Source organism: Adiantum capillus-veneris, chromosome 28, assembly GCF_014529385.1.
Source record: "Adiantum capillus-veneris isolate H3 chromosome 28, ASM1452938v2, whole genome shotgun sequence".
In the NCBI taxonomy this organism is placed as follows: Eukaryota; Viridiplantae; Streptophyta; class Polypodiopsida; order Polypodiales; family Pteridaceae; genus Adiantum; species Adiantum capillus-veneris.
Window position 1 is genome coordinate 90804092 of NC_140958.1, and position 15249 is coordinate 90819340.

Sequence of the window (15249 nt, forward strand, 5' to 3'; positions counted from 1 at the left end):
AAAAAGTTGAAAATGCTTTAGAATTACAACTCATACCTTACCTTTATAAATTGAGATGGAAAAGAATAATACTTTAAAAAAAATAAAAAATAAACCAAATTTCAAATGCGTTTTATATACAAAACATGAGGATTTTTTGTGCCACATTTGCACACTTGAAGAAGAGGAGTACATAAAATATATATCCATCCTAATCCTCCTCCTCATCTCCTCCTACTCAGCTCAATATGTTGGATCACTTTGACTCTATATCAAAAATAAATTAGATGAATCAATAACCCAAATTAACTTTTAATATAATATTAAATATCTACACTTACTGCTTGTAGCATTTCAACTGCCGAGTTGAATTGCTTACGAGAGATATGATAGTTTTCCAACAACCATCACCAAGTATCTAACTTTGTGTATCTCTCTTGAAGGCTTGACCATCTCTCTAGTAGGATGGCTTAGAGTGATATTGTCCCAAGTTAACAATAACCAAAAAAATTTAATATGCTTAAACACCTTCTTGTTTGAACTTGCACAATTAAAACTAGCTTACATATTTATCTGTCCAAGTCACTTTGCCTCTTAAACCATAGTGTGGAGCTTTGCACTGTTAACAGGTGGATGTTAGAAAGGGAGAGAAGTTATAACCGCCATTATTGCCTCTAGCATTATCATGCAATGATTTAGAGCCAAAATATGCAAATTTAAGTACTTTGTTCTATTTTCTTAAAAAACTAATTACAAATTATACATTTGTTATTTTTCATGAATCTTATAAAAAAATAATAGATATTTTATCATTAAATCAATCACACTCACCTGATTAACATAAATTATCATGCTTGACAAAATTAGAGATTGAGAGAGAAGGAGAGAGTGAGAGAAAGTGGCTTGATCTAAATCTGAACCGAAGGCTCCTAAAGAGAGAAAGTGGCTTGATCTAAATCTGAACCCAAGGCTCCTAAATCATTAAAGAGAGAAATTGAATTGTTGTTTGTGGATAAACTAGCTTCATCATCTTTGAAGTCATCATCTTCCATCTCATCATTGTCATCATGGCAATCATCCTCGCAAAGATTGGTGGCACTAGGACTTGAATCATCAATCTCTCTCTCCCCTGTCTTCCCCTCATCCAAAGTAATAGGTGGGAGAGGGTTGAAGATGGGTCTCCACTTAATTAGTGGAAAAAATAGTTCTTCCCCGAGGTGTTACGGGGACTATGAACAAAAGTTTTGGTAATGGATTGATGGGATATATATGACCTATAGAAGAGAAGCTCAAAGCGTCAACTAAGGATAAAGAAGGTTTACACTCATCCCCTCACAATTGCATGGAAAAACTAAGTTGTCATACCTCCCTGTGTGATATACACTAGATTCCACCATGTAGAGCCCATTCTCATGTTGTCTAGACACATTTGCAAACCACTTACAGTCGAAGATGAAAGTATGAAAGGTTCTAAACTTGACCTTTAGTATCCTTTCAATAGTCCCACAATACCTGGCTTCATTATCATTTGTGTCAAAGTTTCCCATGACGCCACAATCCATGGTGGATCGATGCTTGTCAATGTGGCATGTACAAAGTGTCAACCCTTTGAACACATAGAGGTAAAGGAAAGGCACTATAAAATAGAAAAAAATATACAATAAATAACAAAGATAAAATCAAGAAAAAAGTATGCAATATATTTTTAAGTGTATGAGTACTACTATATCTTTGGCATGCAACCTTGTGCATACTCCCATTCTTTGTTGGTGATGTCCTCTCCACGTGCCTTTGCTTCAATCATTCTCTCATGGATCCACTTGGTACTAATGAGATCTAGGAAACATGCAAGGTGTCGAGGAACTGGGAGTGCCCTCTTGAATTCATGAGCTTGCTTCCATGCTTTCCTCTCTTGCAAACGCTTTGCCTTTGCCATTGTCCACAACTCCACCCACTTGATCATAGCCTTTGCATTGAGGATGGAAAAGTTGTTGAAGACTCAACATAGATCCATATCCTTGTTAAATAATTTTCCCTTTCCACTTGGCAACCTTAAAAGTCATCCTTGCATTCTCTTCATCTTACCACATGTGAGGCATTGACGGAACAACTTGTGCCAAACACTCTAAAATGTAAACAAATGCCTCTTGTATGATCCTTCCTTTGGCCATGCATGCCTCTGGTTGGTGGGCCCATTATCGCAAAAAATCTTTGAGAGTCTTTAAAAACCTCTCTAAAAAGAACATCCATCATGTATGCACTACTCCACATATAGTGATCTCCTCAACCACATGAACTAAAAGGTGGGCTTGACTTAGAATAATGGATTGAGGAAATGCATCCTCAATATCACACACAGTTTCCATAGCAAGTAACTGAGCAGCAGAAATGACATCTATTTTAATTTCTTTGGAGCCCACAAATCTACACGATAATACACAAAGTACACTAAGATAACACACAAGAATATATAGTGTATATAGAAAAGTTTAGTTGAATAGAGTTATGAGGTACCTTACTAACTTCTTGAGTTTGAAAATAGATTCCCTCACTTTCTTGTCCCGGCATATGCATATACTTACCGCCCGGAAAAACGAACTACAAAGTCAAAAGATTAAAATAGTGTATGATTTTAGTCTTTCACAAAATTCAAAATCTAAAAAAAACAAGGGATAGAATAGAAAATGAATGAAAAATTACCTGTAACATCTTGTGCCAATTGTGGCACCTCAAATCCTACGATTGAATGCTTCCATCGTTCTTTGCCTTTGTGAAAGCTCCCTTAGTGACCTCATGTACCCTGTGGGTGTGCAAACAGATGCAATGGAACCCTTCACTCGATCTAGATCATTTTTGGTTAGAATCCAAGGGGCTTTAGGAAGCATAATCTTTCCATTGGGAGCTGCCCCCAGAGTGGCGGAGGTGGAGAGATATTTCAAGGTCCTCAAATCCTCCCTAGCTCCCAAAGAGTCCCTTTTACCCGTAATGTGGTCCCATAGGGTGTGAGAAACGTTCTTGAATATGTGCATAAAATCCAAGAGGTGTTGTATTTTTAAGTCCTTCCAATATGGAAGCCTTAAAAATATGGAGTACCTTGACATACCTTTTGGTGGAGTAGACATAGGTGGATCGCTATTGTAGTTCTCTTCCCAAATAGTTTCCCAATCTACCATTGTAAGCATTAGAGGTATCTTCCCTTTTATTGGAGCTTTGTACTTTCTATGACTTTGGGGAAGGAAATGATGGTTGTTTGGATAGATTACTTGTGCAAGGCATCTGGCCGCTCCATCACGAACACGACATTGTGACCCGATGTGGACAACCCTTCACTCATATCATATCCTTAAGAGAAACTCTTCACACTTCAAATAGTAAAGAGAGAGAAGAATGAACATAACATACCAAAAATCTCTCCTGAGTCTAGGATAGTCGTGCATGATTCACATAAGGATACCTCTGACAATGGCCTCTTTCCTCTCCTTTGGAAGTGAAACATCGACAATGGTGATGTCCTTCCATAACTCCTCCAACTCCTCAATGAGTGGCTCAAGGTATACATCAATATTTGCCACTTTTTACTTCCCTGGTACAAGCAAAGAAAGAAGTATATTGTCCTTCTTGGTAGTCTCCCATGGTGGAATATTTTAGTTGACAATTACCACATGCCAAGTCCTCCATGATGTAGACTTGGTGTCAAAGGGATTGACACTGTCACTTGCCAACCCAAGCCTCAAGTGTCGAGTCTGTAGCCAAAAATTGGGCAAATGAGTCTCGACCTCCATGCAGGTGAATCGATATGGACACACATCATCCCATCATTTAAGTGGTGATTGGCATGCCATGTGAGAAGCTCCATCATAGACCTTCGTTTAAACATGTGCTAAATCCAAGGGATAAGTGAAATATACCTAAAAACCTTGTAGGGTAGGTGAGCCCGACTCACACCAATCTTGTAGCGTGCTTCTCTACACATGGGACATGAGGTAGCATGTGCATGTTCATTGCAACATATATGCAATCGTTCATGTATGTATGAATGCGCTCATACTCCATGCCAAGGGTGGTGACATTACGGCCTTGCTCGTCGAGATCCAAAGGCATGTGGTGATATTTAGGAAGCATTTTTACCATCAAATTATAACAAAACAAAGTATTGATACAAATGCAAGGGGGTACCAAGAAGAGAGTACAATTTGTAAAAAACCATAAATAGAACTTACTTGAGGAGTGTATCTACACTTGCATTGCTCCAACCAAATTTTGCTTACAAGTTGAGGACTTCCAATGTTGCTTGGCACACCAAGTATTGTGCATCATCAGTGTTTGGGTACTTGATAGCAACATGTGCTCCATTGCTTGTGCCCGTTTAGTGCATGGTCTACAATACTTTTTGCATATGTTGGCTTCATGTGCCAACAATTCATCCACCATGTCAAACATGCATGTGTGCGTCCGTCGCATGTGTCAATGCAAGGAACTTGCCGATACACTGTGTGCAAGCCACAAATGGCTCCAAGCACACAACTAGCCTAAGCTAGTAAGCTCAAAGATGGCGGTGGTGTGTCACTCACCGCTCTACGCTTGCTGTCATGGAGGATTCCTCGCCGTGAAGAAGAAGGAGCCATCACTGTGCCGTGCTCCACCGCTTCACCGTCGCCGTGCCGTCATCAAAATGCTCGATCGCACTCTCTCTTTCTCTCTCACGCATACACACACACACACACACACACACACACACACACACACACACACACACACACACACACACACACACACACACAGACACACACACAAGGAGATGAAGAAGAAGATTATGGAGATGGAGCAAGAACACTCTTCAATTGCACAAATGAGAGAATGAGTGAATTTTAGGTTTAGTTGACTTTTATATGAGCTCGCCCCATTCACACTTGGGCACCCATGCTTAGCCAACTAATCCCTTGAATGTTCCAGTTAGAGTGCGCCTCTCATCGGCGATCACTCTTACCCTTTCCCTATTGGACCGACAAGCCCGGTACTTGACTCTACCAAATAAAAAATACGGTGTCCGTCTTAGGTGATAAGAATGTGCGTGAGGGTTAACATGCCCCCCTTCCTGATGTAGATTCCGTCCTTGGAAGCTATTGAGTTGAAGCTCGTTCATCGACGTGGAAGAGCATTTGAGATGAATGTCCTTAACCTTCTTCAGTCACTGCAAAATCAAAACAACATTGGCACAGTAATTGCATTCTCATATACAATTAAAAAGCATATGTAGTCGTAGGCCGACAATTTGATTGGTAATAGAATTTTAAACTATTTGTGAGCAATAAACATTAAATTACAATATAATAAAACACATAAATAGTTGTAAAGGTAAAAAGTTAAACAAGTGTGGGGTCGCTAATTTAACAGTCAAAAGGCACTAAAGATCGACTATTAATACCATGGGCAAGCTTCTCAATTTTTTCTGATCAATTAAGTTGTTTAATCGCGAGAGCCAAGTATTTCATGTCCAAGGGCTGACTAGAGGCTATACCTAGAAGACCTTGTAGTTAAGCTACGATAAAAGGAATTGCTCATGAAATCATCGCCTGACTTATTTACTTTTCTTTGACCCCCTAAAGTATTTTCATAGTGATTCAATTTTGATGTGTGTGCTTATTTTGTATGCCTTGGGTTTTTTGCTTTTCAGCGCCCACACTGGGAACCTGTAGGGCTCTAGTATTATAGGCGATACATATGAGTGGAGTACCAAATCAATCTGAGGTTTCTGTTCCAGCTTAAGATTTTACATTGTGGCACTTTGATTTTTTTGTTTGTTCGTTTTCAACATTTTAATTTTGTAACTTTGGGGGGTCATATAACACTGTTACCCTCCCCAGGCTCATCACACTAGTAAACTCCCTTTATAATATTTATGCTAAAGGTCAATAGGGACTAAGCCTACTAGAAAGCCCTAGTACATTGCACACAATTCTGCCTAAATCGGATTAAGAACCTAAGTAACCATTGATTATTAGGAAGGCATTCCCCATGGTATTAAGAGAAGATCTCTAACACCTAGCTTGGTTTAACTCGCTTAGTTGAACTGCTTGATTTTTAAACCTAGACAAGTGATTATGACAAAAAATTACATTTAATTTAATGTTTTATACTAAGAAAATGTGCTGGATATTATGCTACCAATCACAATTAAAGCAGACAAACATGGATACAAAAAGATAAGGGTCAATGCTAATGGACAAGAAACACCTGTTTGTGTTAATGGTCGTGCTTGATTTGAAATGTGAACGAGAGAAAGATTCCATGAAGGTCCAAATCCTAACAACAACAACACGTTCTTGTACACACTAGGAAACACAAAGAATACCTCTAGGAGGCACATCAGTGGGAAGAAAGAACTTTGCTAATCACTAAACTCTAAAACAGAAACACTCCTATCGTACTAATCCTACCTACCCTCCATCACTCGAGTGATGAGGATCAAAGGTGTTTTATGACATAGGTTTCTGTTTCAGTGTACCGGATGTGAATGTGTAGGTCTGGGTCAATGTTTTGACTTTTATTGTGCATACTCATTTGCTAATTTATCTTGCTCTTTATTATTTTTGTTTTTTGTGAGTATAAGGCTTTAGATATACATTCCCTACGATTGGGAGATTGAGAGGTGAGGGAGGAAGGTTGAGAGGGAAGCAAGTGAATGATGGATGGTAGCAAACACTCCCCCTTTCCTTGGGTAGATCATACCTTTTGGAATGATGTCGTCACCTTTTGAAACCAATTGTTCCAAGTTGTTATGGGTGAAGTCTTTAACCAATAGTTTTCGATCGCCCTATGCGTTTCATCTAGTTGCAAGGGTGGTAAGGTACTCTTCCATGATTTTATTTGCAACGTTGTTGTAGGTGCTTAACTTACAACGGGAGGTGCAAACTATTTCTTGCTTGTATGGATATGTACAATGGTAGGTGGAGGTTGTGTTGAAGCTTCTATTTCTGTATAGGAATTACATGAAGAGCAAGAAGCTTCATTTGACTTCCCTATTCTTGAGCTAGGTGGAACAAATCATTCTTTCTTTGGTACCCAAACTAGCTCCGGAGCGGGTGTGTAGCATTTCGTGATTTTTTCCTTTCCACGATCTTCAATTTGTTTTGGAGCCACAAGATTGAGCTCACATGGGCCCCGTGACAAGTAAGAGCACAATTTACGTTTTGGCACCCAGATTTGATCATTTCCTTTATAGTAGCCTTGGGCTTCCAATAGTTTTTTTAGGAATCCAACTTAACTTTTCTTTACATTTCTTGGGGAAAGTGGGACGTCTCTTACAAGGCTTCCATTTTTTAGCATCAACCATGGTCGCTAAAGAAGATTTAGGGACCCACTTGTATGTTTTCTTTGTTATATGAGAATGAGTCTTGTGAGAAGCTATATGCATTGATTCTAGCATGTTTAAGGGTATGAGTGGTGGCATTTCATCCCCCTCAGGTGTTACCCAGGTCATCCCCGTATTTCCCCAAGTGTTTATGGTTGCTGCTAGGTGGACCCAATCCACATTGTTCGACTTAGTCGTCCCAGGTAGTACATACATATAAGGAGAATCTTCCCCAACATCAGTGTCCGCTTTACACGTGTAACAATACTGCAATGGGGCCGAGTGAAGTGTGGTGTCAGATCTATGATCAATTATAAACCTGTTGCCTAGATGATGTGCTCGACGAGTTACAAGATCCACTCTAATGACAGAATCTTGGAACTGCAAGTAGACATGGTTTTTAGACCAATCATGCACCATTTTTGCTTCCCTCATGAAAGGATGTCCTAAGATCATCACTGATGCCATAGTGTGCGTGGAGAAATCCATAACAATGAAGGTAACTCTTATTTTATGTCCAAAGACCTTGATCTTGAGATCTTCTAGCATCCCAATAGGTTTAACAATAGACCCATTGGCCATCTTCACTACTATGGTTGTGGTTGCAAGGTGAGGCCTTCCCATAGTTCCCCAACAATTTTTAGTCACAATGCTAACCCCAACGCCACCATCAAGGATTCCCTTCACAGTTGATCCCTTAGTAGTGATTGGTATGGTTGCATTGGATTCATCACCCTCAAAGTATTGTCCCAACTTGTTAACATGTATTTCTATAACAAGGTTCTCATCTAGGTTGGGTTGTAGGTCTACGTGTTCCTCCTCTATTGGCATCTCCCCAGCTCCATCCATCTGTGCATATTGTGCTAGCCCAAACTTCAGTTCTCCATTGAGGAAGGCTCCAAGAGCTGAGACTAGCTCAGGGTCTTTATATAGTTTGGACATGATGGTGGTTCTAACTTCTGAAGACATAAAATCCATCAATTTGGAAATGTTAATGGCACCTTTTGGGCTTCAATCCCTTGACGTGGGGAAGATGGGATCTCCATTTCTTCGATAGGATCAGGTAGTCCCTTTGTAAATATTCTTTCCATCAAGAAGTGAGTACGCCCACTTTCCCATGACTTTAAGTCACTTTCTTCTTGGATGACACTATGTATGGATAAGGGTCTATGGACTTGGTGAGGTTGTTGTTGTGTAGGGAACACGATGTCTGTAATCTGGATCTGCCTAGGTGCTGGTTCTAGATCCCTTTGGGTATCTTCTACCAAACTCCTTAATTGCTTGACTCGCTTGATCTCCTCTGTAGGGTTTGGATAAGTTCCTATCTTCTTCTTGGATCCCTGCCATTGTGGCTCATGAAGATCTTCCTTGTTGGTTTCTATCTTAGTGGTTGTTTTGGTCTCCGTGGTTTCACCTGAATCTGAATCCTCGTCAGCGTCGTTCATATATACGGGGTCGTCACCAGTCCCTATGTTGGTCTTTGAACTGGGGTCTAACTTCGCTGATTTTTGCGATCTCTTCCTTCGTGTTTACTTATTTTTTTGAGATTGGGCAAGTGATGCCGTTTCTCTTTCCTCAAGAATATAATTTTGTTTTTGGAGCATCGATCATGTGAGAACGTTTATTGGTATCACATGTGTACTTTGTGATGGTTCCTCGGTAACCTCAATGAAGTTTAATGGCGTGATCTTCAGTACATTTGGATTATTTGGACATTGGGCAATCAAATGATCTATGCCATATCGATTACACATGAGTATCGACATTGTAGACGTGCTCGCTTGATTGGTTTGCATTAGTGTGGAGTTATTTTGTACCCTAATAGGACACTCGACCACACGATGCGGACCTCTACACTCATAGCATTGAAGAGGTGGTCTCTTAGCAGTGTAATTGATATTTTGGCCTCTTGCAACAAGAGAAGCTACTTAATAAATAGGTTTGAATTGTCCCCAATAGTCCTCCATGTAGTATTGTGGACTTTCTTCAAGCGCATCCATCCCATAGGCAATATTAGGATCTATATCATCGTCACAACCTTCCAAACAAGCAATAGATGACTCACAACCCACTTGATTCACAGAAGTGATTCTTGGATGTGGTGTTGCGGTCCTAGCACTGGAGTTGGTAAGGGTGTTTTTTGAACAACATTTTGGGCCCTAGGGACCATGTGTTGTGCTGTTTGTTCAAGAGGTGGGGCCGTCATCAATGCAGGCAGTCGAGGTGTGTCTATCCATGCTAAGGTTGGTCTATTGGCCATCACGCGCTTAACTACTATGCAATCCTTAGCTTGATGACCATACCTCCCACATGCATTGCAGTTCCCATTGAATTTTACTCTAAAACTAGGGCATTCACTTGTACTATGCGGTCCATAGCATACTAAGCACCATTTCTTGGATAAATATAATTGTTTTGCGGAGCACGATTGTCTCTAAGACTCTCTTGAATAGCCTTGGTGAGATCTGCTAAAGTCATCTCAGATATCTTTGGCTCCTTAGCAATAGGCTTTAGGGTCATTGGTTGATGCCCCGATGCTTGCGAGCTAATAGATTTAGGCTCAATAGACACTCTTTCTCCTTGAATCATTAAATTATCCTCCAATTGGATCGCATTGGTGATGATTGCTTCCCAAGTGGTGATACCTCTAATGACTAGGCCGCTCATTTGGATTACAACTAGAATTCAAATGCTTCAAGCAACTAATAAAGTCTCTCACCGACTCTCCTTCCTCTCATTGGGATTTCTGGAGCTGAGACGCTACACCGCAAAGCACTCCCTCTCGTATGTATTCTTTCAAAAATAGTCTCCTAAGAGTAGGGTAAATCGTTCTTTCTTCCACCCTTAGGGTTCTATACCAATCCCTTGCCTTTCCACTTAATGTTCTCCTAGATAATCACATACTTTGATATGCTTTCTCACATCCCTGTCTCCACTAAATGTTTGTGTCAGCTTGGATATTTGTACTGCCTTAATTCTAGGCTCTCTATCAGGTGTGTTACGCATATTCTCAACAATAGACCGATCAATAGCTTGAGCAAATGTTGCCAAGTCACCTAAGTGAGCAGGCACCATGGGTGAAGGTGCTCCAGAGACTACATGTGGAGTAGGTATTGGCATTGGGCTTGGTGCATAGGAGGCCCTTGGGTTCCACGTTGGGTACGATGTTGTGCCATGTGGTGGCCAAAGTTCATATGTGTGGCCCTAGACATAGCAGACGTCGTATGTGACATGCTAATGCTAGTCGGTATAGTCCCATGGAAATAAGAACTTGGGTGTTGTGGTTGTGGAGGATGGGTAGGGGCTACATGAGTGCAATGATCCATAGGTGTATACGATTGGTACACACTTGTAGGTACTCTTGCAGGCATTGAGCTACCGTGTATTGGTGCTTTACTAACAAATAAGGTCCATGGCGTGTTTCTCAGCATGCCCATCATTGGGGTAGGCATGGTAGCCATGGTGTCATCAAGGTAAAGATGAGATAGACTTGGAAAGGTAAAGCTATCACTTGTGCGCTCAGATTGCACTGAGACCCGTGGCGAAACAACATATGGAGGATCCATCGGACTTATCGAGGGAGTCTCCATTTGCGATAAGGTTGGTTGTTTAGTCTTTCCTGTATCCAAGAATCTCATGAGACCCGTTGAAGGCATGTGGATCCCCTTGTTTAGTCTCTCTAGCTCAATAAACCTATGGATGACCTCACAAACTCTTTGTTGTTGATCCTCCACACTAGTAGCACCCATTGTGGATTGCAGGACATCTAACCAACCCACGTGATAGGTGTGACCTGTGTATAGGTCCGTTAGAGTTTCCGTCTGTAGTTCGTATTCCCAGTTCTCATTTAAGAATGCTCCATCTAGGATTGAGGTGCTAGGGGTGTCCTTTGAACTAGATGCAATGTGGCTCTCTATGGGTTGACCCTTAGTGGTCGCTAATTCAAGAGCACTCGATTGCTCTCCTAGCAAAGATATTGACATAGGGGCTTTCGCTTTTAACTCTCTTCGTTGCTCTGCCTTGCGTAAGTTTTCGATTTACTTTTCCCTAGCCGCAATATATATCGCTCAACCTCTTGCACTTCGGCAAGGTTTCTACCATCGGGTAATATGACCTCGGAGGGGAATAGCTCTGAAGAGTCAAGGGGTGCAGTGAATGGAGTATTCACGTGCACACTCTCTAAGGGCATAGGGTCTACGTTGATCATGAATGACGAATTTACTTCCCCACCCTCCTCATTTACATCGTTAGCTCCATGTTCGGAGCGAGTGGCTCTACTGAAGGTTTCCTTCAAGTGGCTAAGCACGCTCGGCCCGGACCGTGGACCCATGGCATGCATGTCTTGGCTTGAGCTATCGGGATTAGGCATTGGGAAACTTTCCATGACGTTGTAGTCAGAGGAAGAGTCACTAGCCGCTATGTTTGGGTCTTGGTTTGTACTACCTTGGGTCCCCGCCGAAGAGGGCCCAGAACCTAAGGTAGGTGGATAATGAGAACTCGCGTAAGTCAAAATTCTCTCTAGTTGCTCCGTCTCTAGCACACGACCATAGCGTAGATGCATGTGCTTTTGGCACTCTACAAGCATCGATGAATAACTTCGAAGGTTAACCGCTTACTTGTTTAGGCGTTCGTTTTCACTCGTTTTTTATGTTTTTTAATGTTTGGTTTTTTGATTAAAGTGTGTGATAGCTCGAAATGAGCATATCACTTAGAGGGTCATGGTGGTCTTTACAGCACAATGTCCGGTTACTCGAAGCTCCGTTGGTCCTCAAAAAAGTCAATTTTTAGCTACGTGTGAGGCTAAAGTACGTAATTTTAAAGGGCGACTAAGACCCGAGCCTGAGCATGAGCTTGGGCTTGGGTCTGGGAAATATTCTCGATCCCGATCCTACCTTTTTTTTAAAAAAAATTTTAATTTTTTAATTTTTGGATAAGGTCGCCACAGGCGCGTTGTGCGCGTGAGCACACACACACTCTACCTACCTACTTACAACTAATACACCTACTGTTACACACTAACACACTTCATTAGCTCTAGAAGATCTACTTCCTACTTACTGTACTTTACACAGAACTAACACTATGGATCTACAACCTTAATACTAACACCTTATCACAGAGAAAACACAATACCTTTCAAAACCTCATTAACAAGGAAATACACAGCAACAAAACAAACTCCTTCTTCTCAACACATGACACACCTTCCTTCCCTACCTTTCCTACAATTGAAATTTCACCACAAAGAAGCACAGAGTGCCATTCAAGCTTAGTGTATGGCATTCCCCGGCAGCGACGCCAAAAATGTGCGCATCTGTCGCACGTGTCAATGCAAGGAACTTGTCGATACACTGTGTGCAAGCCACAAATGGATCCAAGCACACAACTAGCATAAACTAGTAAGCTCAAAGATGGCGATGGTGTGTCACTCACCGCTCTACGCTTACTGTCGTGGAGGATTCCTCGCTGTGAAGAAGAAGAAGGAGCCGCCGTTGCGCCGCGCTCAACCGCTTCGCTGCCGCCGTGCCATCGTCGAAATGCTCGATCGCACACTCTCTCTCTCTCTCACGCATACACACACACACAAGGATATGAAGAAGAAGAAGATGGAGATGGAACAAGATCACTCTTCAATTGCACAAATGAGAGAATGAGTGAATTTTAGGTTTAGTTGACTTTTATATGAGCTCGCCTCATTCACACTTGGGAGCCCATGCTTAGCCAACTAATCCGTTGAATGTTCGAGTTATAGTGCACCTCTCATCAACGATCACTCTTACCCTTTTCCTATTGGACCGACAAGCCCGGTACCTGACTCTACCAGATAAATAATACGGTGTCCATCTTAGGTGATAGGAATGTGCGTGAGGGTTAACAATGCACTCATCCTAAAACTCAAACTGTCTTTGAGACGCGTGTGGAGGAGCTATCAAAGTAAGCTAGTCCCACAATCATCACACGCCATGCATTGGCTCAGTAGCTCTTGTCATTGTCTTTCAGCTTTGCGTGCCAAAGCACCACCACCAAACACTGACCACTGCGGAGCATCCTCAAGCGAGGGGGGACGGTGCTTCCATCTACTGTCTCCACATGCTCTAAGGGAATGCACCTCAAGTGAGAGATTTTCCCTTTGCACGTGGTACACGGGAAAGAGAGTTTGTCCTTGAGCCATTGCTTGTGTTCGGATTGTTGGGAGGACCACAATCATCCTAATGGTCCTGCACACGTGTGAAAAGATTTTTTTTCAAAAAAGCACGTACTTAAAAAAATAAATCGGTAGTATGGGAGAGCGGAAGGCTAAAATTTCAATAGAGTGAAAGAAAAGAAAAGACTAAGAGACAATTTTAAAAAAGTAATAAGTATGAAAGGAGAGGTGTTAAAGAAACTACTAAAAGGACTCTTAATTAGAGTGGAGGTTGAAAAATCTAAAGCCTACAACATTGAATTCTTTTTCTAATATTTTAAAAATCAATAGGAGGTAATACTCGCGGTAATATTTGTAGTAATGTATGCAATAATATTTGCGATAATGACTTGTGCACTTAAAAAAGAAATAGAGAAAGATATACCACGTTTTGGGCATACCTTCCCAGGTCGATATATCAAGGATTCTAATGAAACCTATTTCCTAACATAAAGATAAAGTCCCATTGACATATTTAGAATCCATAAACAACGCCTTTTCCCCCCACGTTCAAGAGGCACGGCCGCCATCCATAAACCATAAATATAATATGAGACTTAGTATAAACTAACTAGAAATCTTGTGAAAAGTACCTGATTAATCAGGTCCACCCATTCGTAATTGTAGATCCTTTAGGATACTAGTCTCTCACTTTTCACACGCACTCACCTGTTCTTCTTGTTTTCTAATTACTACCACATTGTTTTACATATACAAACAATGTTCTTTTGTTAATTCCAACCACATGTTCTTTCATCAAGTCCTTCAAACATCTCCAAAACATTTCTTTCTCAAACATGGTCTAATGAAAACAGTCCTATAATTTAATAAATAACAAAAATGAATCTTTCAATTATTATTCAGAGTTTGCCGTTACTCGCGGATTTTCTCTACCTAACCAATAGAGCCTTTGCAAAGGATTTACTTATTCGCTAACCTCAAAATACACATACTTTCTCAGTCGCTAACCGCATGGGAACATCTCACTAACCGCAACGCATCCTGCTAACCGCAAGGCATCTTGCTAACCACAAGAGACAAAAAGAGAGCTCACAACCTCATCTTATTCTTCAGTAACTGCGGAATCACCTGGCTAACCGTGAGTTCCATCTGGAAACAAGATATTCTTTCAATAAATGTTTTTCTTTAAGTGATTTCTCAAACATGATCAACTAACTTCCAATATCAGATAGATACAATTTATCAAACAGTAACCATTAATCAAACAATCCTTTCACTACTCTATGAAATCATATGTTTGTTTCTTGTGATATAATCACGTTTCTTTGAAAGTTTAAGAAAATTCCTAGGCTTAACTTACCGATCATCATGTGTAACGATGCCTAGAATTATAAATTCATCTTACCAGATTAGCAACACGTTCCACTACCTCTCGTGGTTTATGTTGGACAGTTTTGACTTCTTCTGCAACCAACACCTCCGCTTGAGCAACATTTGGAGTAGTTGATGCCTTCCTTTGCACCTTTTGTGGAGGTGGAGCGGCATGAGTGTCCTTCGAGCTTCGAGTCACTTGCTTCGGTGCCATCGTATTGCAAAAGAGAAGGGGAAAAGAGAGAAGAAGAACTCAAGAATTTAAGGGGCAGCATGATGATGGTAGAGAAAGAGTTGGAGATGGAGATTGGTTGAGGGTACTAGGTTGAGGGAGAGAAGGTAACTCCGATGTCAAGGCAAGAGAGCTTCCAATTCCGAGAGTGTGTGTGTTGAAAGTGAAGGG